This window comes from Acinonyx jubatus, chromosome C2 (assembly GCF_027475565.1).
Source record: "Acinonyx jubatus isolate Ajub_Pintada_27869175 chromosome C2, VMU_Ajub_asm_v1.0, whole genome shotgun sequence".
In the NCBI taxonomy this organism is placed as follows: domain Eukaryota; kingdom Metazoa; phylum Chordata; class Mammalia; order Carnivora; family Felidae; genus Acinonyx; species Acinonyx jubatus.
This window is the reverse complement of record NC_069384.1, coordinates 38,323,606-38,348,130: the sequence shown is the minus strand read 5'-3', so window position 1 is coordinate 38,348,130 and position 24,525 is coordinate 38,323,606. Positions and strand designations below refer to the sequence as shown.

At 35.7% G+C, this 24,525-nt stretch overlaps 1 long non-coding RNA gene across 1 annotated transcript in view; it reads right to left on the bottom strand.

Annotated features, from left to right (window-relative positions):
* Positions 1–12,259: 12,259 nt before the first annotated feature.
* The window catches only part of LOC113604774 (uncharacterized), a 47,404-nt gene continuing 35,138 nt past the window's right edge, over positions 12,260–24,525 (bottom strand). Inside the window, exons 2-3 of the long non-coding RNA XR_003426786.2 lie at positions 14,024–14,132; positions 12,260–12,690 (exon numbers count right to left, since the gene is read on the bottom strand). This is a non-coding gene — a long non-coding RNA (uncharacterized LOC113604774). The remainder of the gene's footprint in view (positions 12,691–14,023; positions 14,133–24,525) is intronic.

Here is a 24,525-nt window from a genome sequence, read left to right as displayed (position 1 = left end):
CATCTCTCAATATTTTTGCTTCATATATTAAAGTCTATTTTATTTTTTTTAATTTTCTAATGTTTATTTCTGAGAGAGAGATAATGTTTATTTATTTTTTGCTCACAGAGTGTGAGTAGGGGAGGGGCAGAGAGAGAAGAGAGGGAGACACAGAATCAAAGCAGGTTCCAGGCTCTAAGCTATCAGCACAGAGCCTGATGTGGGGCTCAAATTCCCACGGTGAGATCATGACCTGAGCCGGTCGGACCCCTAACCGACTGAGCCACCCAGGTGCCCCAACTTAAGTCTATTTTAGATGCAAGAATTATCACAATGCTTCATTCTGCCAATGATGAAGTTCATTTGGACATAAATTTGGCAAAAACATACATGGTATTTGTTATATATACGACGCTATTTTCATTCTGGCTATGGTGTTCAAGTTCTTACCCACACTATGGGTAATACTATGTCTCACTGCAAACACTTTGGAAGGTTATATGCTCAGAAACCTTGTTAAGCTTTATGATTTTTAATTATTTATACTCTTGCTTTTATCCCAAAACATATTAGCATTTCAATACAGACTTTGCTTTCCCACTTTTTAAAGATTATTTTAAGCTTTTCTCCCCACAAGGATGCATTTCCTTTCTGGAAAGGAAAAAAAAAATCTCTAGCTAGGATAGAATACATTGATGGTAAACAGCGTGTCATAGTAAAAAACAATTTTGGCTGGTTGTTCAGTAAACAAATCGGATAAAGAAATAGGTATGCAATTATTCATCTATTCAACAAAAATGTATACCATGAAATTATGAGTGATATGAAAAATACTAATAGGTATACATACACCTTGGTTTCATTTACTGCAGCCATTAAATAACTTGAAAAGAATCATGGAATTTGAAAAATTCTCACTGCTCTATAAAAATAGTAAGTGTGAAAAATAAATCAGTGACAGATCCCAATGAGTGGTAACTTATCTACAACTACATAAAATTTTCTAAGTACCACTTGGATTTCAAATGCTAGAAAATTCAAAATAAAATACATTGCTATTTACAGTGAAAATATTTTCCTGATTAGAAGTGCCAGGACACCCCATCACACAGAAGAAAAGTCCATCTTTTCATATGAATGAAAATCATAATCCATAGACTCTTTGAGATAAAGATCAGAAATTTGATTTTAGAAATGGGGAATCAGGGCCCTGTAAGCTAAGTAATTTGCTTAGATCTGCAAGTCAGTGATTGAAACAAAGCATCCCACTACCAGTTAGTCTCATTCTTAATGGCATATAGTCAGTAGTCATTAAAATAAGGATGAAATAAGCATGGCCTCTGGTAATCCAATCACATTTTGGTTCACATCAAGTGTCTCAAAAGAACTAATGCTTTATATCTTAAGTATTCTAATATCAACTTAACACAATCTACCTATACATAATTTAGTTTTTATACACTTGCACCTGACTCAGACAAGAATTTCTGAGTAATAAGTCTCTATTTCTTACTTTAAAGTGTGCCTGTTTTGTTTGCACTAGCTATGTAATTAGGAAAAATGGTGTCTTTGTGAAGACATTACTTTCAACATTTCATGAACTAAAGAAACTTAAAAAAAAAAAAGAACACGTGTGCATGCATGTGTTTTTATCTTTGTTGAAATTAGCAGTTTTAGTACTGAGGCTGCATTATGTGACTTGAAAACAAGGCCCTCTGAACAGGATATAAGTTCAACTTTAATATAAAAACAAGTATATGCTGCAAATACAAAATTTACATTTATAGTGACAAATTCTGGTCAAGCTATAATAGCTGAAAAACCATGATTTTATTTAGGATCCCAACTTTCCTACAGCATGATGGAAGGATAATATAGACCATGATATTTTGACTTTAAATTGTATACATATGCACATATGTACAATTCTGGTCGCCAGTTCTAATATGTGAGGGGAATTTCCCCACACTACCAAGCAATTTTGGGTTTCGAAATTACTAGCCTGGCATCCTACAAATCAATTCAATTCTGTCACTATCTACCTACCTAAGACAGCATTAGATCCCACCAGTTAAGGGTTCAGACCTACACAAGTGTATTCCACCAACATCAGAGACCAATCTCAAGTCCAACTTGTTGCCTGTGCTTTCTGATCAACTGGTTATAGATCAGAGATTTCAACCAGCTCTCCTTGTGTTTAATTTGCTAGAGTGGCTCACCCAAAACTCAGAGAAACAATTTCTAGATTACCAGTTTATTATAAGAAGACAGAAGTCATAACAACCAGATAGAAGAGATGCCTAAGGCAAAGTATAGCGTCCATGTTCAAGTACACCACTCTCCCCACATCTACACATGTTCATCAACCCAGAAGCTCTCAGAACCCTGTCCTTTGAGTTTTCATGGAAGCCTCATTACATAAGCATGACGGATTAAATCACTGATTATTGGTAACTGATTCAAATTCCAGTCCTTCTCCCCTCCCCAGAGGTGGTAGGGGTGACTGCGGGGGAGGACTGCAAGTTCTAACCTTCTTATTGCTGTTGTTTACCTTGGCAACCAACCACCATCCTTAGGTTACCTAGGCACTTTTCAAAAGTCAGCTCCTTAACCTAACAAAAGACATCATTATTGCTCTCATCACTTAGGAGATCCCAATGGTTTTAGGAGCTCTGTTGGAGATACACATTTTTTTATTATAAATCACAATATCACAATATGTATATATATATATATTTATGTTTTTTTAAGTGTATTTATTTTGAGAGAGAGGGAGAGAAAGTACAAATAGGGGAGCAACAGAGAAAGAGGAAATGAGAGGAACCCAAGCAGCACAGCCCAGACCCCAATTTGGGGCTCAAACTCATAAACTATGAGATTATGACCTGAGCCAAAATCCAGAGTCGGACGCTTAACAAACTGAACCATGCAGGTGCCCCTGTATGTGTTTATAGTATGAATAATCATAGCTATGAACAATTAAGGTATGAAGTACAATATACACTCATGTACTTACTACCCAGATATATGATAAAACATTACCTGTATACTTACACATCTTCTTTGTTCATCCCCATCCTACATCATACACATAACCATAATATTGAAGAATTTACCATTCTATGCCATATAACCTCCAAAATGGCCACACATTTTCCCATTCCTATACAGCATACTCTTGCAATGTGACTTTTAATTCTACTCATGTAACAGTATAATCTGGACTTTGCTAGATCAGGTTTTTTTTAGCCACACTGACTGTGATGCTGAATTTTCTAGGTCATATTGGCACAGGCATGGTGCTCAGATATGTGTTCAAACATTATTCTACATGTTTCCATGCGAATGTTTTTTGTGAAGAGATTAATCTTTAAATCAGTGGGTTTTGAATAAGCAGACTGTCCTCCATAATGTCGGTGGCCTCATTCAATCAGTTGAAAATCTGAATAGAACAAAAGAGTGCCCTCCCCTGAGCAAGAGAGAATTCTGCAGCAGAGAGCCTTCAGGCCTGAACTGCAACATGGGGCTTCCTCTGGGTTCTCCAGTCTGTGGCCTGACTCAGCAGATTTGGACTTCTCAGTCTATATAATTGCATAAGCCAATTTCTTAATATACATCTCCTTCTATGGACAGACACTATTGGTTCAATTTCTATAGAGCACCCTAAGTAGCACATTGTCATTTTAAAAGCTTGAAGCACACAGGGGTGCCTACGTGGCTCAGTTGGTTGAGTATCTGACTCTTGATTTCAGCTCAAGTCATGATCTCATAGTTTATGAGTTTGAGCCCCACGTGGGGCTCTGCACTGACAGCATTGAACCTGCTTGGGATTCTCTCTTCCTCCCTCTCTCTCTCTGCCCTCCCCCGCTCACACTCTTTCTCCCAAAATAAACATTTTAAAAACTATTAAAAAAAAATAACATGAAGCACACAGAGGCTTACGAAATCATTTCATGATAAGGCCTGACCTCGCTTTGTGCAAATGGTCCTTCTTGAAACGTTGTGACCACTACCATGTGAATAAACCTGGGCTACCTGGCTGGCTGAGGAGTGGCACGGTTAATTCCATCATTCATGTCAATAGCCAACCTACTAACAGTCGTGGAAGGAGAAACTCAACTACCAGCTCCCTACAAATGCATGATCAAGCCTAACCAATGGCATGTAGAGGTGGGATGAGCCATCCCAAAGAGCCCCAAATTCCCAACTCACAAAACTTTTTAAATTATTTTTAATGAAGTATAAACAATATAAAGCATTGTACTTTAAGTGTACAAAGGATTCAATAATACTATTTTTGCTCAGTTCTCACCACAGTAAGTATCATCATATGATCTGTCATCATTCTTACAATCTTATTGACAATATTCTCTATGCTGTACTTTTTATCTGTGACTTATATACCTTTTAACTGGACATTTGGACCTCGCAATCCCCTTTATCGATTTCACCCAACCCCCACCCACTTCCTCTCTGGAAACCATCTATTAGCTTTCCATATTTAAATGTCTGCTTTTTTACCTTTGTTCACTTGTTTTGCTTTTTAAAATTCTATGTATGAGTAAAATCATATGGTATTTGTCATTCCCTAATCTCCCCCCCCACCATAGAGTTATGACAAGTATAATCTATCTGAAAATAAAAATTTGAACCTCCATTATTATGATGCTTGCTCTATGTTGTAGTAATGTTCATCAACTTCCTTCTAATTTAGTTACAAACTCACAGATGAATACTGAATTTTATTTAATGCCTCTATTACACATATGGAAAGGATCATCACTTTTTGTTCATTTAATGTATTAACATGGTTAACTACAATAGAGATTTTCTTAAAATTAAATCAGTCTGGCACTAGCAGGGATAAACCCAACTTGGTCATACTATTTTGTCATTATTTATTTGTTTATTATTTATTATTTTGGAGAGAATGTGTGAGGGAGTGAGAAGGAAAGAGTTAGGGAGAGGGGGAGAGAGAGAGAGAGAATAATCTCAAGCAGTATCCACACCCAGAGCACAGCCCAGTGTGGGACTTGATATGAACAACGATGAGATCATGACCTAAGCCAAAAAAAAAAATCAAGAGGTGGATGCTCAACTAACTGAGCCATCCAGGTACCCCTTATTTTGTCATTTTAATCCATGGTCTATTTTTATTTGTATTATTACAAATGTGTTTCCATACCTACTCCAGGAGATTAACCTGAAATATTTCTGCTTCATATTCTCTTTGTCAGTTTTGATATTAAGCCTATGTTGGCCACAAAACTTGAGAGAGTTCCTTTTTCTCCATTATTTAGAGAAATCATATTAAGTTTAAAATTAGATCTACCAAGTTTTGTCTGGGTCTGGTATTATTTTAAAATATTTTGGGGAAAAATATTTTACCTACCAGTTCAATAGTTTAATGGTTATATTTCTATTGAGATTTTCTATTCTTTGAGTAAAGGGTGAGTAGATTTTAAGAAATAATTTAATCTAAATTTAAAATTTAAACTATTATTTTTAATAATTACTAACTGCATAATCTCTACTAAATACACATATGCATATATTTATGTTAACCTCTCAATCTTATTTCTGACATTTCCCTCTTTTTATAAAATATTCTCAAGGTTTTCGATTGTTTTAGTTTCAGAACCAACTTTAGCTTTGTAGGGTTTTTTTTGTTTGTAATATATACTTTTATTTCTCATTAACTTTCATATTTATTCATGCATATGTAAGATAGCAGTTAGGATTATTTTATGACTCTACTTGTAACTATTTAATTCAATGTTTAGCTCGCTAATTGTCACTTTTTTTCTCATCTTTTCTAACTTTAGCATAAAATTGTAATAGGTGATATTTCCATTGTTATTCATTTTAGAGAATTTTTTAAACAAATTTCATAGTTCTTTAAGTGGTTCATTCAATAGGTTTTCTAAATTTCAAAGAATCTGGATTAATCATTTAAAAATATTTTAATGTTTTTAAATAAAACATAATGTTTTAAAATAAAACATTTTAAAATAAAACATTTTAAATAAAAATATGAACACTTATTACACTTTTGGTTTTATAGATTGAATATTTTTATTTCCACATTTGTGCCTAATTGTATTCCCTAATAGTTTTCTTTACATGCTCAGCATAACTATCTCAGTTTGAAAGAAAATTAATTTCAACTTACATGGTATTGCTGATTTCCTCCATTATAAAAATCTAGTTCCATATTTCATTCATGATTTTTTAAGTGTTTGATGGATACATACATGTTAAAAATTGTACATATTTCTTAGGAAATATTTTTTGCTTAATGTTTTCTTAAAGTCTAATTTATAATAGTTATATAGGCCTTCTTTTAATATCCCTATGAAGTACAGTCTAACATTTCTTCCCTTTCAAGATTTCCAAGACCCTGGTTTTGTGTTTTGTAAATAGTACAAAGTTTCATTGCACATTTGTGTGTTCTCACCTAGTCTACCATTTTTTTACTTTTTACTGAAGGTACTATTCCATTTACATAGATTACAGTTGCTATATTTGTGATTATTTCCATTACCTTATCTTGTGTTTATTTTCCCCATGTCATTAGTCCCTTTTATCTCCTTTTGTGTGTCATTTTACCTTCTCTTGTTATTCCAATTTTTACAATCCGTTTGGAAAACTGATACTTCAGTTTTCTTTTAGCAGTTCCAATAAATATTAACATGCGTTCAAAAAAAGTCTGAAATCATAATTCTTTTGTTAATACTACAGGGACTGAAACACATGTTAATTTTGACTTCTCATAGCCTTTTTAGTACCAAAAATTACTATTACCTACCTGTACACTATTTCTTGATAAGACCAACTCATCAAATCATGCTAAACGGACAACCTCAGGATGCTCCCATCCTGCAAGGCCCGTCAGTTGCTGTGACAGAAATAAACATGTAATCCAGGTAGGGGCTTGCCTTTACCACATAGAAGACCTCAGTATTGTTTTACAGCAGCTTATAGCATGTTTGTTCCAATGTTCTAGAACCCCACAGAACATCAAAGAGACCAGGGACACACTTCACAGCAAAAGGAAGTCTTGTAGAAGGCCCATGAACACAGGTTCCATCACATCACACACTGTACCACACAGAAGCTGCACAGAAATGGATAGGGTAGTGAACTGTCCTATTGACAACACAGCTGTAGAGTCAGCATAAAGACAGCATAAGAGGTACTCTTCTCTAGGATGCTGTATACTCATGGACTCAAAGTCTTTTAGGTGGCACTAGGTTCCCAATAGGAAGACCACATGGGTCAGGAATCCAAGCAGTGAAGCAGGAGTTGCTGCACTTAGCACTCCCAGTATTTCCCTATAGGACTTTAAGCCTGAGGTTCTCACAACTCTGGACTCAGGGGGCAAAGGTCCTGGTCCTCCAGAGAGACACAGCAAGTAACCATTACAATAAAGCCACAGTTGCTGTAGGCACTTTTTGGTTTTCAGAGACCAAGAGACAAAGAGGATAACTTCTGCAGACTGGTTGACCTTGATTACCAGCCAAAGACAGGGCTGCCCTTACACAATAAAAGTGGGAAGAGTATGTAGGAGCAGTTTTTGGTACTCTTGACTACTGTGACTCTGAATAACAGGCAGAGCAAACCAGCCTGAGAAAGGCATGGTGACCAGGGGTCTGTATCAGTCAGAGAGAAGATCTCAAATCAGAAAGTAAGGCACTGAGCCATGCAGAGGCCGTAGCTGAGAGGACGAGGAGTCTAGAGTGCAAAGTGGGGAAGGACACAAGACAATCACCCATAGAGCCCAAACCAGCTGCAGCAGTGAGGACTAACTACTCTGTCCCATCTGGGCAGCACATGGAGTGGGTTGTGACAGAGATGTGACTCCCAGATCCTCATTCAAGTAAGGATCTTCTATCCAACTGTAAAAAGTCTAACCAGAAAACTACTGTCAGCTGTTAAGTATTTTAAGGTTTGCCTTAGTTTCAGAGGTAGCCGAAGGTCATGTACTTCCCCAGGCAGCACACATTTGGTGAAGAGTATCATCAAGGCGGAAAGGTCAAATAACTGACAGAAAAATACTTGTTCCCAATCTTCCCACCAGTTTTACTGAGTTTTATTGGGCTTGTATTACAATTTGACTTTTTCCTCTGGCTAATCCTTCTCCCCTCCTGAGAGCTGCACTCCAGTAAACTCTTACACCCCAAACTCCATATAAACATTTGTTTTCAGAGATGGTAACACTCCAGGTACTTGTTTCATTGTCCTCAGAAATAAAGAACAGTTTTAGGGTGGTCAGTATTCACATGTGTCTCATGCTGCAGACAGGTTTACTGAGCAAATAAACCAAGATAGTTAAGTTTGGAAAAAACTGAATTGCTCTGTGAAAGGTCTTTATTTTCCTTTAAGACTGGATATTTTTTAAAAAATCATGCTAATGCACGTGCCTAGTAGTATTCCCTGCCCTTCATTGCTCTTTGCTTGAGCAATCCTCTGAATGCATACCCCCAGCCAGCAGACATTCCTGAACATTTGCATTAAATAGCTTAACATTTGACAGTCACCACCTAATTTAGTGTTATACTGAGAACATTCTAATAATTTTAACTGAGCATTAACAGCTAAAAATTACACAGTCAGACCAGTGTGGGAAGGTGAGTCATTTTAAGATTACTTTTTTTTAATATTTATTTTTGAGAGAGGGACAGTGTGAGTAGGGGAGGAGCAGAGAGAGGGACAGACAGAATCCGAAGTAGGCTCCAAACTCCGAGCTGTCAGCACACAGCCCGATGCGGGGCTCGAACTCACCACAAGATCATGACCTGACCCGAAGTCGGTCATTTAACCAACTGAACCACCCAGGTGCCCCAAAGATTATTTTTTTAATACCTTAGCAACATCCATCCTTTGCACCACAAAACTAAAACAGAAGGAATAACAAACAAAATGTTTTAACCTACGGTTCTACTCCTTTTCCTTTGATGGATAGCTAATATTTTGATGCAGTATCTTGATTCCTTGTATAGAAGTACTAACTTAGAAATTGAGATGAAACTGATGGCCTATGGCACATAATTTAACAGGAACTGCTAGAAACCTTTCAGACCTCCACTTATTCTTAAATGTGGATTTATAAATTCATACATGGGCTAGGATATAGTTCTAATAATCAATAATCCTAAGCAAATCATATAGACTAAAATGGTCTTTTTCCTTTTGTCAAAAAGATAATTTGTCAGTTACCCCATGTATCTTCAGAAGATGTTTGTCAGTATTTATTAGGATTGTTCATGCAGTTCCATAAATACAACATTCATTTGGTACTCTTTTGCTTGCTCCATACAGCTCAAGCAGGGAAACTATTGCCTGGAAACTGTCTTATTTCCTAATATTTTTCACAAGGAAATTGTTTGTGTGTCATTCATCAGTTTTATGGCCTTTTCTCCCTGTTTTTAGAAAGCAGAAGCATGCTCAGTATTCAGTCACACACAGAGCAGACTCATTACAGGATTGTCAATGAGCAATTTACCAAGCAGAAAGTCAAATTAGCTTTACTGGAAAGTTGACTGTGGTGTGCTACCCTCAGTGAAAGTAGCAAGTAAAATTTTACCCACAACTGGTTACATAGGGGTAATTAAAACCATTAATCTTTTCATTGATCTTTGACTGTTGCCTACTATATTTAGCAGCTAAGATTCATGAGCTACTGGAGTGTGTCCATTGTCACAGATCTCCATCGATAGATATCCCCTAAAGAGGGCTCCAGGGTAAAAGAGCATTTATCTGATTTATGCCTATTATGTGGTTCATTCAGACCTGAAACAAATAATGGTTATGCTTTATTAAGAAGCAATATTTGCAAACTCTAAGTCTCATGAAAATTTTAACTTCTTTCATGTACAGAACATAACACATGGTAAATGCCTTTTAAGTCATACCTGTTCCATTTATTTTTATATTTAAAGGGGATATGGGTCTACTTGATAACATCCTAAAATGGTATAGGGCATTGTATAATTTTTATACTTAGGTGCTCTTTTAAAAAGTAAATGTTTGACCTTATAGCCCAGAATTAGGTCTCTAAAGAGGTAATATTCTATCACTAAAGCATGGTTGGTTCACAGATCACTGATACAGTTAGTTTTAACAGGTGTTTAGGTGCTATTATAATCTTTCCTATCCATTTGGCTGTCATAAAAGATAGACCCATGTGTCCAACTTAAGCCATTATTCCTACAGGGCCTTTGCTCTTCTATACTAGGAACTATTAGGAATTACAACTGGATAATCAACTAGTGACCTTCATCAATTAGAGAATTTTTATAGTTAGGTAGGTCATAACCACTCTCAATGTTTACTGAAGAAAGTAAAGCAGAAGATTCACAGAGATTTCATTCTGGGTGCCAATAAGGCAAAATCAATATGAGCCGAATGATTGGGTATCTTGACAGCTGCAGTATTGGAAACACGATGGTGAGAACTCCTGCCCAGTAAATAATATCTACATAATTTCCACACTCACATGAAACTACTCAGTTCCAATACATATAAATTACTCAGTCATTATAAATTTACTGATGGAAAAATGCAGACATAAAATCTGTGCAATGAACAATTGTCACTTCAACATTACCATTACCAGTGCCTACACACCCTTTCTGTTTGGGAAGAAAGCACTCTTTGTGTTCTCACCTTGGTCAGAGTCAAGAACCCTATTCTTTCACCTGAATAGTTAGAAGGGAGGCAAGTAGGCCTTGCAAAAAAGAACTAGCCTGAGACACTAAATCTTGCAAAAGAGATATTCCCAGGGGATTGGAACTAGAGGCTAATGTCAGAGTGATGCAGGAGGTTAGTGTCCAGGAACAGGTTTACCAATGGTGACAGCCTGATATCCTGCTCCATTACCTTGGCTTGCTCTCAAGGTCTTAGTCTCATTCAATTATTTTCAGTTTTCTAAGCTGGATTCTCCAGATTTCTCATCCTTTATGCTCGTCATTCAATATCCTTGCAATAATTTATTTTCTTCCGAAGTTTACCAGAGCCCACCTTTGTTCTTTTAAATCAATCATAATGGATACACGGTGTTTCTAGGTATACATGCAACCATGTATGTATAGAATATCCTAACCCAATTTGCTTGATGGAGTCTCCTAGCTAATGACTTAGTCATCCATAAGATTTTATCCTTTTCTGATGGCATGTTAGTATCATTAAGTTTATCCATTTATAGACTTCAAACTTCAAATCTCAAAAATGATAAATTCAAAGCTAGACATCTGGATTAATTTCTGGTAAATATTTTAATTTGGAGGGCTCAAACCCTCAAAGTTTTTGTGAGATACTAACTCAAAATTTACTCACTAACATGCTTTTTAATGGTCAAGAAGGGTTTAATAAATGTTACAAATTTAGTAAGTAGGTAAATGAATATGTTTGTTTCTTCTCCATTTATAGAAGTAACCAAGTCTTAAATAGTCCTTTTTTTTGCCTCCATTATGCCTAATATTAGCTCATTTTCAAATTATCTTTTACTACCTAATCACCTTCTACCCAGGTGACTGAATTCACTCCATCATTAACTATTTATTAAGCACTAATTATGTAACGCCAGGCATTTGTTAATGAAACACATATGAATTCTGCCTTTTTCCAGCTTACTCCTCTATGGGAGATAGACAAATAGAAAAAAAAAATAAAGTCATCTAACAAATATAGGTGTGAGACACAGGTTATGAAGACAACACACTGCATGCAGAGAGGGAGAATAACTGAGTATCAATTAAAGAAAATAATAAGGAAAGGCCTCTCAAAGACTGGGACTTTAAGAAGGTATCCAGGAGTATGTAAAGAAATTAGCTATGAATAGTATGAGAATAGGTATGTATGTATGTATGTATGTGTATTTTATATGATCTGTATCTGTGTTGGAGAGAGAAGTAGAATGTGTGATAATTTTTGTAGTACTGAGCTTGGAATATATTAAAAGCTGACAGGAAATCCATGTGGCTGAATTGTTGCAGGCAATGGAGAGAGGATATTGAAGTGGGCAGACATTTCATGCAACAATTTGCTGCTGTCCATGGTAGACTTTATCCTGAAGAGAGTGGGAGACAGTTGAAGGGTTTAAGTCTAAGAAGTGACATATTTTAATATTTTTTTATTAAGCTGGCTAATATGTGGAAAATAAATTGAAGCTGTTAAACCTGGATTCAGGAAGAGCATCCTCAGATGTAAATGAGGATGCTGCTTAGGCTAGCATGGTGGCAGGGAAGAGCTAGAGAGCAGTAGACTACTTTTAAGATACGGAATACAGGACTCAAATCGACAATCTGGAGTTAAAGTAAGGGGAAAAAAAACATCAAGGTGACTTCATGTCTGAAATACATAGTGATTTTAAAAGCTTTGAATAAAATTCACTTATTTCAGCTCTGATTCTGTAGCTTTTTCTCCTCTCCTCCCTCCACCTTCTGTTTATCTACAGAGTAAGAAGTTTAGAAGACTCCTGAAAATGAAGAAATCAGATATCCCAAAAACCTCTCAATACAAGGGACAAAAAAATCTGAATAAACAGAATATTAAACACATAACTCAGATTGCAGTAATTTAAGATAATTCAAAAGAAGAAATAATCATTTTACTTGCATTTTTGTTCAAGATACTCCTGACTCTCGTCTGAAGGCCTGCTTTCCCTGTGGTCCAAACAGTGCTGGATCTTCTCCCCATAACTCTGCACCTCTGGGAGTAAAGATAACACAGTTCTCCATGATGGCCCTTAGTAGACTTCAGAACGTTCCTTCTTTTTCTTTAACAACAGATTCAACTTTCAATCTTACATTATCACATTAGGTTACCAACTAATCTACAATTTCCCTTTAATCTGCTTAACCCCTGAATCATTTTTTATTTTTCCATGAGTTTAGCTCTATTACCTGTCATAAGTGGTTTCATTACAGGTGTAGACAATCCTTTTCATACTATGGCTTGTCCTTCAAGTCTCTCCTTCAAGTCTCATACTCTCCTGTACTTCAGCCATTCACTCCAATGGGGAATCAATGATCTTTACTCTTATAAATAACTGAAACCCCTCCATAATCTCAATTTCATGTATCTTGTTTTAGGAGAACTAAAAATCGTACTGTGTTAATGTTAATTTCCTGTGATGGTTATTGTGCAATTACATAAGACAACATTCTTATTTGTAGAAAATAAAATATTTGGAACTGATAGAAATTGATTTTGACTACCTAATCTCAAACGGTTGGCAGAAAATAAGGATTTTATGCCTACTAGATTTTTAACATTTACATAATTTTGATATTGTTTCAAAGTTTTCTTTTTATTTTTTTAAGTTTATTTATTTTCAGAGAGTGAGAGAGAACCAGTTGGGGAAAGGCAGAGAGAGAGAGGGGGAGAGAGGATCCACATGGGCTCTGTGCTGATATGCTGACAGCAGCAAGACCGACGCGGGGCTCAAACTCATGAACTGTGAGATCATGACCTGACCCAAAGTCAGACACTTAACCAACTGAACTACCCAGGCACCCCTTGTTTCAAAGTTTTAAAAACACGTATCTACAAATGATAAAATATCACAACAGGTGCCTCAGTAGTCCCATTAATGAAGGACCACTTTAGAGGGGTCCACAGCCTATAATGTAACAATTCACTATGAATAAAGTGGAGATTGCTAGAGAGAAAGTGTGCAATATACCAAATCATTATGGGAAAAAACACTTTGGTTGGAGGAGCTAGAGGATTCACTTTCAATCTAAGTCTAGATTTAACCCTCCAAAACACTTCCCAACACATGGAGATGAGTGTCAAAAGTTTCTTAAGCATCTTTAAAACTGCTACAAGGTATGACCCTGAGGAACTCTCAACCCTCACTTTGAATACTGCCCTTGGACCCTCCTGCACATCAACAGCAAGTGATAGATTTCACAAACTTAAACACAAGTTGTTTTTTTTTTCTTTAAAACATTTTCTAAAAGTTCAGTAACTATTAAATAGGAATTAGAGGAAAAGACATGGCAAGTGAGAGTGTACAATTGAGAAAAAGGAAGCCTACCTTTAAAGTTGGGGTCTCCCAAGTTCTCCAAGAGGCCGTATCTCCTGGGTAGCCATGCTGTCTTCTCTATGATGGGATACTTTTGGAAGGCATTTTAAAGGCTGGAAGGCTGGAAATCGTGAGTTAGCAAAATTAGGCCTGAGGAGGAACACCTGCCACAGTTCAGGTCTCTGCAGCAGTTGAACCAGGTCAAGCTCTCTAGTGGGTTCAGGTAGATCTCCTAATCATTTAGGAGTCTTGCATGCATGCAAGCCCAGCTTCTCCCCTACACAGCCTCAACAGATCAGTGTTCTCAGTCAGGCTTGTAGATGCCAACCTGGCCAAAGAAGCAAGAACATGTCCCTTTAACTTCAAGGTCAAGAAGTAGAAATGCTGACCAGGCCATGAGTATAGTTTGATTTGTAACTGTTAAATTCATAGACATAAGATTTTGAACCTTCATTTTGACTCGAACCTGATCCTGAAACTTTAGGGGTTGGCCTGCTCATCTCCTAGCATTCTATCAGTTTCCCTGTCCCAGCAACTCAGACTGCTTGTTGCTTCGAGCCTGCAAGCTCGTTTCCACTTCAGGACTCTCACCTGCTAAACTTCTGCCCATAAAGATCTTCCCTGGCTCACGTATCCATACCACACAGTCTCCTGACCCCTCCACCCCCAGCCACCATATTTAAACCACACACCTGCCCCTTTGTTCTCTTGGGGTTTACTCACTCTGCTTTATTTTGTTTACATCACCTAAACATTCTAAAACTGAAACTCTTTTCATATTTATCTCCCCATTAGAAGGCCATTAAAGGCCACAAAGGCAGGAATTTAATCTTTTTTTATCATGTGGCCCCAATATTTAGAGTACAATATAGCTCCCCAGTAAATACCAGATAAATGAATGAGTGACTAGAAAAGGATGTGAAGTAACACGATTTTATTCTTTAAAAATTAAGATTATAAACAATTGATATATAAATTTGTATCATCTAAAATAAGCAAGTGTTATACAAGAGCTAAAAGTGTCTAAAATATTGAGATGATCATGATCACATAATTATTTTAATGTTTCCTTATTTTTGAAAAAGAGAGAAACAGGGTGGGAGCAGAGGAGGGGGCAGAGAGAGAGGGAGACACAGAATCCGAAGCAGGCTCCAGGCTCTGAGCTGTCAGCACACAGCCCGACATGAGGCTCTAACACAAGAACCGCGAGATCGTGACCTGAGCCGAAGCCGAAGGCTTAACCGATTGAGCGACCCAGATGCCCCCATAATTATTTTTTTTAAGATGCAGATAAGCATTACAAGTATAGTTACATAGAACCACTCATGCATCACTTTATAGTAAATTTTTAAATCAGTTTAGAATTTCAAGAAAAAAAGAGTATTTGATCAATCTTTGCATTAACAAGACTCATTTTTTTGGTCTTGTTAAACTCATGAATAGCTAAAGTAAAATGTTAAAGCTATGTATCATGTTAGCAGATTACATAACTGGCCACAAGGTTACTCATAGAGTTATTGATTGATCATTGTCAAATTTAGTCTGGTTCAGAGCTGAACATTTTAGTAAACTTCATAACTGAAAAAAAAAATATATATATATATATATACAATTAACCTTGAACATTATCCTAGTCAGGGAAAGAGGTAACTATAAACAAATAGGATAATAATATTAGAAAACTTTTTAAAAAGCTTTTAAAAGATAATATTTTTTAAAAAATTCTGTGAGTGGGTAAGTACCAAAGGAAAAATCATATTTTCTATGTTTAGTAACAAGTGACCTACACCAATAAATATTTTGACACATAAGTAAATACAAAAGCTGAATTCTAAATAAGCAGTCATTTGACCTTGGACAAATCATTTAACATTTCGAGGTTTAGCATACAGAATTTAGGTAAAATCAATAAATACAGTGAAAGTTACTTACATACTGAAGTCTTAGGACTTCCTCAAACTGGACAAACCTTAAAGTTGGTGTATGTGTTAGTCAAAATAGTGGAGTGAACAAACAAGAAGGACTTTATATTGCTTGCTTAAATACTATTTTCATGAGGTGGAATATATATTATTTATATATATTATTTTCTTACAAGTACATAGGTCCAAATGGGATTTCACTACTCATAAAATCCATGATTTTCAAGTACTGATATATCTCAGGAATGATTAGTTCTTCATGGGAAAAAGATACCCATAATCAGTTTATGTGGAAGTTGTTTTTTCCGTGTATGAGCACAATGAATTAAGTGGTGATATGTAAATTTTACCTTAAAGTTAGTTTTTAAATCACCAGATAAATGATAATGACTGCAGAGGGAAAAATCATAAAAAAGATTCCTGCAAGATTCCTGTCCTCTAGTTATTCAATCAAACACTAATCTAGGTACTGCTAGGAAGGGGATTCACTGATGGAAGGAGGTTACTAGTCAACTGACTTTAAAACAAGGAGAGCATCCTAGATTATCCAGGTGGGCCCCACATAATCGCTTGAAACATAAAAACAAAGTAATTTCTCAGCTGGAAGTAGAGATGTAGCAGGAGAAGCAGAGGGGAGGTGAGTCAGAAGAGAGAATGACTCAACCAGCCATTACTAGTTTAAGGATGGAGGGAAGGGGCCTTGAACCAAGAAATGTGAGCAGCCTCTAGAAGAAGATAATGACTCCTGGCTGACAAACAATGAGGAAACAGAGACTTTAGTCCTAAAACAGTATGGAACTGAATTCTGCCAACAACCTCAATGAGATTCGAAATGGAGTGTTTTCTATAGACTCCAAAAAGAAACAGAGCACGGCCAAAACCTTCATTTGAACCCAGTGAAACTAAAAATTCCATCTACAAAATGTGAGATAATGAATTTGTGTTGTTTTAGGCCACTGTGTGGTAATCTGTTTTGCAGCAATAAGACACTAATAAAATGCCAGAGATCAAAATTGTATATTCAATCATTCTGTAGATTACAATTACACTTAAACTAGGTGTTCTAAGAGGTGGAAAAAGGTGAAAGGACTTTTGGTACTTATAGAATTTACACAAAATTATTTTTAGACAGATTTCCTTTAGACAGCATACAGTAAGCTACTATAGTATATATACTGTGGAAACACCTTTCTAAACCCAAGATGGAGCCACTTATTCCCAGAAGGCCACATCAGCAGACTGAAACTTGGATAACTTTTGTGTACCTATAAATGCTTTGCTTGACCAGAAACACAGTATATCCAGTCAGCCAATCTCAAACCACCAAGCCAGCTGTGAGGTCTATATTTCTTTGTTCCCACTGACCCAAAACAAGGTTGGCTACGTGGCCTCAGCTAATCACATTATTGTTTGTCTTCTTCTTCTCTGTTCTTTACTTTTTATCCTATAAAAGCTGGCTTCTGCCTGATTTTGCAGTTCTCCAAATGGACGTTTTCTAAGCCATGAACTGTTAAATAAAGTTTGTATCATTAAATTTTCTTCTTTAATCCTTTTTGAGCAATACAAATACACACACGTACATATACATGAACACAATCTATGTAGTAAAAGAAACAAATATTAGAGAGTTATACACCAAAGACAGGATGTCACAAATCGCCTCTGTTTTTACCCTACACTAATAAGTAGATTTTCAAACAATAGACATTTGTATCCATAATTTACAGTTTGATGCCTGTCTGCTAAGGCACAACTCTTTTAAATAGCAAGTGTTTTTTAATACCTCCAAGCATTATTGTCTAACAAAATGCTCCTACACTGCATTAGAGGATGCGCTTTTAACGTAAACATTAGAGTTGTCACAGACTGGGCATCGACTGATAATTGCTCATTTCTCATCTGATATTTTCTGTCTTGTGAGGAGACTGAGATTTTAATTTCTGTAAGGTCAAATTGGTCTTGGTGCAAAACTGAATCATCCTACTAATCACAATGTTGCTGAAATGCCTTAATAATCAGTTTTGCTTCCCTAACCTTGAACAACTGAATTTTCATTTCATTAACTTTTTTCCCCCTTATTACTAAAAATATTTATTCTGGCTATAATGGTAATCTAATTTACCCATTTAAATGCTTTGCATCACTGTTAGTTTTACACACATCTTAGTCTCCCTAGTAAATTTAAATCTCTCTTGAGGTCACTGAGATTTTCTGTGTCATCTTTTCATAGCCCCCAGCATAGGATCTTTCACCAATTTCATACTGAATACAAAGTAGTTGTTTTGACTATATAGTACAATATTTCCTGAAAACTTTCATGTATTCCCCATTAATTAGTGGAGTGGAGTCATATCCATGTTACAGTCCTCCCTCCAAGAAACCTTAGAACTCTCTGAAATAAATAGGCTATGTTGTCTGTTTTATTAGGAAGGTTAATTAAAACAAAAACCATTAAGCACATGGACTGAGAATTCCTGGTTACTCCCCTCACCTGACCTATATGGAAAACCTGAAAACCTCCTATTTCCTGGATTCTAGTGATCAGTTTAACTGCAGTCCCTGTCTCCCCTAAATGTTTCCTTGCTAATTACTTATAAAACACCCACTTCCATTTGAAGCAGCCAGTCTCCCAGTCTTACTCTATGATTAGTTATCATCCCCATCTTCCAAAACCCGAAGACTGTGCTGCTATCCCAAGTTGCTCATCTGACTTCTCCCAATCCACAGACTTCAGACCACCACAAACTCTTGCTGGTTAAATGAGGGAGACTTTAATGGGTTTCAGTAGAATGGTGTGTGGAGGGGGGAGAGGAATCTCCTCTTCCTCTTCCCTGCCTATAACCCTTCACATCACTTTCACTTAGGGTAGGTGCTATAGCTAGTATCTGTATTATAGAACAATTGAGATCACAGACTTTAAAAGCCAAACACAAGTTCTAACTCCAGCTCCTCTTTCTAACAGTATAATCTTGTACCCCTTGCTTAGTGATACGAAGATTGTCATTTGCTGCTTTTGTTAAAGAGGTACACAGACTGAAAGGAGTCAAACTGAGCAATGATTTATCAAGCCTGCCTTTATTATATTTATCTTTTTCATCATTTTGAATCTCAAGCATAAGTTAGGAAAGAAAAAAAAATTAGGGAAAGGATAAATCTGCTGGAGGCTCCTGAGCCTGCTGCCGTAGGAACAACAGACAACATCATCTATTGCTCTGAGTTTTTCGCTGCTGTCTCCATGGCAGGGAGCAGCTCTAACAGTGGAAGCTCATGGAAGCTCTGTGGTACTGAACTGGACTCAGTATGGTCATGTACAAAGAGGGTTAAGTGTCAAAACCCATTTCATAATGCCTATGATTCTAGCTTCTCCATTACATTCATTATATTTAGTTATCTAATGTAATGATATCTTCCTAGTGTCACTGTATATTCTGATAGTGGAATGCGCACTCATTCATTAATTCACTTACCCAACCTTGAAAACCTTAGTGTGCATAAACTGATTCACTTCATTTCCTGGCATTGTACACTAGCTATATGGTGTCAAAAATACGTAAGTAAGCACTAAGGGGAGAAAGTACATTTTCAAATCACCAATGTATATTATGTAAGAGTGTTTCCTGTTGAAATATATATTTAAAAATAAGGTTCATGAACGTGTTAGTGCTCAGATGAGGGAGAAATGTCTCCCTTTAGAATCGAACACCTCACTGATGAGAGGACAAAAGAAATATCTTCAACATTAACCCTACCTCTGAAAATGACATTTTTGCCAGATTTATCTGCTTTTTAAAATAAGGTACCCTCATATTTTACACCAAAAATAGTCAATAAAATAGTATCTGAGTGAGAAATGTGATGCCAAATTTTTAATAGAAGCTTAAACTTGAAATTCATAATTCCTTGTCCCTTTAAATATAGAAGGATTATTAAAATAGTATTTAATGATCAATTTTTGAAATGCCAAAATGCTAACTTTATATCTACAATATATATGAATTTTTCTGTAGATATAAACCTCAACTGAAAGTTAATCCATGTATGATTAGCTTATTTGAAAAATATATTTGCAAAATAATCACCTAGTAAGGTGACACTTTAAAATGTTCTCTATATATGGATAATTTGCTGAAACCTTGGATACTACTTAAACTACAGGCTATCAGTCAAATATCCAGGTCAAAAAAATCTAGATTTACACTATTTATTTTTTCACATGGTATTTTTAAGGTCTGTCATCCCTGTCATTGGAATGCTCATTGCTTTCATAAGGTATCACTAATATGAGGTATTGTATTCTCCAATTTCATAGCTACCTACAGGCTGATTTTGTGTAAGCCCCACCTAAAACCATCCAGCTTCACACTGATGAGAATTTATTATACTTCACTTTATTTCTGTGTTGTTCTTTTCCTAGCTAAAGTATTAGCTACATTACAAGGGGGTTACTAACACTATTAAAAGCTCACCCATAAGACAATTTTGGTAATTACTTTCATCAGCTACCAGAAGAGCATTCAACTCATTCTTAAATTCTTGTTGTTTTAACCTGAATTCAACCTCATTTAATATGAAAACTCAAAAATTCAAGATAACCAAATAGCTAAATTCTGATGATCTCTTCAAAGTGACAGAGCAATGCAATATTAGAGAAATTTCTCCATGGTACTTAAGACTAAAATAATTCATTTGTATTTTAGAAAGCATGTTAGAGGAAGTCACAGCCAAACAAAGTTGACCAAATTCCTACAAGAGAATAGAAAGTTATTAACTCTGTTGTTAATAATTGAACAGAGAACCCATCCTCCCAGTCCTACTTATCTCTGTTGGAGAAACACATTCTCTGATAATCAGCATGTTTCCCTGTCCTGAGAGCTTCAACTACTCACCGTTCCCTAATCAGCCACCACCCGCCACTCCATAGTAATGTGCCTCAGCAATGTCTTTCTATTCTGTGACTGCATACCCCACATGCAATTAAATGTGTAAGAACAAACAGTGCTCAATCATTACATATTACATAAAGTATGCATGAACAAGTAAATATATAATAGGTAACATAATGGTATCATTTTATATATAGTTCTTATGTAAGTTCTGCATTATTGAATTTCTCTATTGCTGGAAACAAGCTTAAGGAATTTAAGAAATTGTTATGTATCATTTGTGAATCACTTTATAACAGAATTCTCACTACTGTAATCTAAATTTCTGGATAGAAGCTTTAACTTTCAATAATGAAAATTTTTAAAAAAGGTATTTAGAAGGATAATATGCCTGTTAAAAATTTTACCACTTCCAAAAACTTATATGTGAGTCAAACTTCTAGAAACTGTGAAATATATATATGTATATATATGTGCAAATATATATATGTGCAAATATATATATATATATATATGAATTAGATACTCTTAATGAGTTTCACTTATCACTCATAACCTATAATTTAAGATTGGTTTATTCATCAAAACTTTCATTCTCGTTGACTCTGTATTTATAGATTTACAGAAAACAATAGCAGATTCACTAATTTTCTCACTATCCCAAGATCAAAACAGAATGATAAAAATGAAACCATAAAACTGATGAGAATAAGAAAGGAGGTATTAGAAAATTCCTAGAGAAGGAGATATTTTACTGAAAGTCTGACTGTGTAGGAGTAGAAATTAATTGAATGGACAGGATAAAGGGCAGCCTCATGTGCTTTCATAGATGTATGGGCAAGACGCAGTTCTTCTGCCCGTTGAAACTCCAGCAGATTTAGCCTTCAGTGGTGCTAGGAACAGAAGATGGCAGGAGAATGATGACTGGGGGTTGGGAACAAGGGTTTGTTTAAACGTCTTATAAGGATGATTTTCCACATTGCATGCATCATGACAGCTTTTAACGAGGCAAGGGTCAGAAAGTTCTAGAGTGGATTAACATAATGGCAAAGCTGAAATCTACACATTTGGCAAAAGCTCAGTCAGCTCTCTAAACAATCTCCCTAAAGCAACCCCACAAGTTGACCCAATCCTCTCACTTATACCAAGTAGCCAACCAACCTTTATGTTCCTTGTTGAAATACAGACAGATGACCAAGGATCATAAACTTTTTAAGAAAGGCCAGCATGAAAAAAAATCATATATAATTATATAAATAAGATGATAGAGGAAGAAAACAAGAGTAATTACACTTAAATCATTAAATCTCTAAGACCCATATGTACGGAACAGAGCCATTAGCAGTAGGGGAAGACTTTTGGAAGTTAAAATTATGGTGGAATAAATTAATTAAAAAACTTAGTGGAAAAAAAAAGACGGAAGATGAAGTCAATTAAATTTCTCAGAAAGTAAGGCAAATGGACAGGGAAAAAAATACAAAAACTGAAGTCAACTGCTCCATCATTTGACAAGAAAAAATTCCAGAAAGAAAAGCAGAACGTAATTAGAAAGGATAATACATGAGAAGAGAAAGACAGTAGCATTTATATTTAAAGACACCCAGGTACATAAAATGCATTTGACAAAGTACAACATCCATTCATGATAAAACCAACCAACCAACCAACAAACACCTCTCCTGAGTGGCTCAGTCAGTTAAGCATCTAACTTCAGCTCAGGTCATGATCTCAGGGTTCCTGAGTTCAAGCCCTGTGTCGGGCTCTGTGCTGGCAGCTCAGAGCCTGGAGCCTGCTTTGGATTCTGTGTCTCCCTCTCTCTCTGCCCCACCCATGCTCACAATCTGTTTCTGTCTCTCTCAAAAATAAATAAACATTAAAAAAAATTTAAAAAAACTCTCTGAAAAGTCGATTTAAAGCGAACAAAGCTTAACATAATAAAGACCAAATATGGAAACCAATAGCTAACATCATACCCAATGATAAAAAACCGAGAGTTTTTCTTCTAAGATCAGGAACAAGACAAAGATGTCCACTCTCCTCATTTTTATTCAACAAAGTACAGGAAGTCCTAGCCATAGCAATCAGAAAACTAAAAGAAATAAAAGGCATCCAAATTGGTAGGGAGAAGTAAAATTTTCACTATTTGCAGATGACATGACATAAACTATATATAGAATACCTTAAAGACTCTACCAAAAAACTACCAGTACTGATAAATGAATTCAGTAAAGTCACAGGATACAAATTAACATACAGATATCTGTTGTATTTCTACACACTAATAATGAAGTAGCAGAACGAAATTTAAAAAGCAATCCCACTTACAATTTCACCAAAAAAGAATAAAATACTAGGAATAAATGAAGGAATAAACATAGGAATAAACCTAACCAAAGAGATTAAAGACCTATACTCTAAAACTATAAAACACTGATGAAAGAAATTAAGGATGGCACAAACAAATGGAAAAAAATACTATACTCATAGACTGGAAGAACAAATATTGTTAAAATGTCCACTATCCAAAGCAATCTAAATATATAGTGCAATCCCCTACCCAAGTGTCAACAATATTTTTTTCAGAACTAGAATAAACACTAAAATTTCTATGGAACTACAACTGACCCAAAATAAGCAATCTTGAAAAAGAACAAAGCTAAAGATAGCATAATCCCAGATTTCAAGATATTCTACAAAGCTGTAGTATTCAAAACAGTATGGTTTTGGCACAATTATAAACACATATACCAGTACAGCAGAACAGAGTCCAGAAATACACTCATTCTTATATGGAGATTAGTCTTCAATAAAGGAGGCCAGAATATACAATGGGCAAAAGACAGTCTCTTCAACAAATGATGCATAGAGAAATCTAGACCACTTTCTTACACCATATACCAAAATAGACTTAAGATGTATTAAATACCTAACTGTGAGACCTGAAAGCATAAAATTCCTGGAGGAAATATAGGCAGTAAATTCCTTAGCATTAGCCATAGAAACATTTTTCTAGATATGTCTCTTCTCACAAGAGAAACAAAAGCAAAATTAAACTATTAAAAGTATACAAAAAAAAAGTGCTCACAGTGAAGGAAACCATCAACAAAACAAATAGGCAACCTACTGAATGGAGAAGATATCTGCAAATGATATATCCAATATGAGGTTAATATCCAAAATATATACATGACTTACATAACTCAACACCAAAATACAAATAACAAAATTTAAAAATGAGCAGAGAAACTGAATACACATTTTTTCCAAGAAGACATACAGATGGCAAACAGACACACGAAAAGATGCTCAATGTCACTCATGATCAGGAAAATGCAAGTTAAAACCATAATGAGATATCACTTTACACTTGTCAGAATGGCTAAAATTGAAAACACAAGAAATAACAAGTGTTGGCAAAGATGTGGAGAAAAAGGAACCCACATGCACTGCTCGTGGGAACACAAATTAGTGTAGCCACTGTGGAAAACAGTATGATGGTCCCTCAAAAAATTAAAAATAGATTTCCATATGTTCCAGTAATTCCACTAATCGGTATTTACCCCCCAAAATGAAAACACTAATTGGAAAATATTTATGCACCCCTACATTTATTGCAGTATTTATAACAGCCAAGATATGGAAGCAACCCAAATATCCATGCATAGATGAACAGATAAAGAAGTGATTTTATATACGTATATGAATGTTA